Below are 833 nucleotides of genomic sequence, written 5' to 3'. Positions count from 1 at the left end.
AGGGTTAGGGTTAGGGTTAGGGTTAGGGTTAGGGTTAGGGTTAGGGTTAGGGTTAGGGTTAGGGTTAGGGTTAGGGTTAGGGTTAGGGTTAGGGTTAGGGTTAGGGTTAGGGTTAGGGTTAGGGTTAGGGTTAGGGTTAGGGTTAGGGTTAGGGTTAGGGTTAGGGTTAGGGTTAGGGTTAGGGTTAGGGTTAGGGTTAGGGTTAGGGTTAGGGTTAGGGTTAGGGTTAGGGTTAGGGTTAGGGTTAGGGTTAGGGTTAGGGTTAGGGTTAGGGTTAGGGTTAGGGTTAGGGTTAGGGTTAGGGTTAGGGTTAGGGTTAGGGTTAGGGTTAGGGTTAGGGTTAGGGTTAGGGTTAGGGTTAGGGTTAGGGTTAGGGTTAGGGTTAGGGTTAGGGTTAGGGTTAGGGTTAGGGTTAGGGTTAGGGTTAGGGTTAGGGTTAGGGTTAGGGTTAGGGTTAGGGTTAGGGTTAGGGTTAGGGTTAGGGTTAGGGTTAGGGTTAGGGTTAGGGTTAGGGTTAGGGTTAGGGTTAGGGTTAGGGTTAGGGTTAGGGTTAGGGTTAGGGTTAGGGTTAGGGTTAGGGTTAGGGTTAGGGTTAGGGTTAGGGTTAGGGTTAGGGTTAGGGTTAGGGTTAGGGTTAGGGTTAGGGTTAGGGTTAGGGTTAGGGTTAGGGTTAGGGTTAGGGTTAGGGTTAGGGTTAGGGTTAGGGTTAGGGTTAGGGTTAGGGTTAGGGTTAGGGTTAGGGTTAGGGTTAGGGTTAGGGTTAGGGTTAGGGTTAGGGTTAGGGTTAGGGTTAGGGTTAGGGTTAGGGTTAGGGTTAGGGTTAGGGTTAGGGT

The sequence above is a fragment of the Capricornis sumatraensis genome, unplaced genomic scaffold, assembly GCF_032405125.1.
Source record: "Capricornis sumatraensis isolate serow.1 unplaced genomic scaffold, serow.2 scaffold54, whole genome shotgun sequence".
NCBI lineage: Eukaryota > Metazoa > Chordata > Mammalia > Artiodactyla > Bovidae > Capricornis > Capricornis sumatraensis.
The sequence above is the reverse complement of the archived record's forward strand: the minus strand, read 5'-3'. Positions refer to the sequence as shown.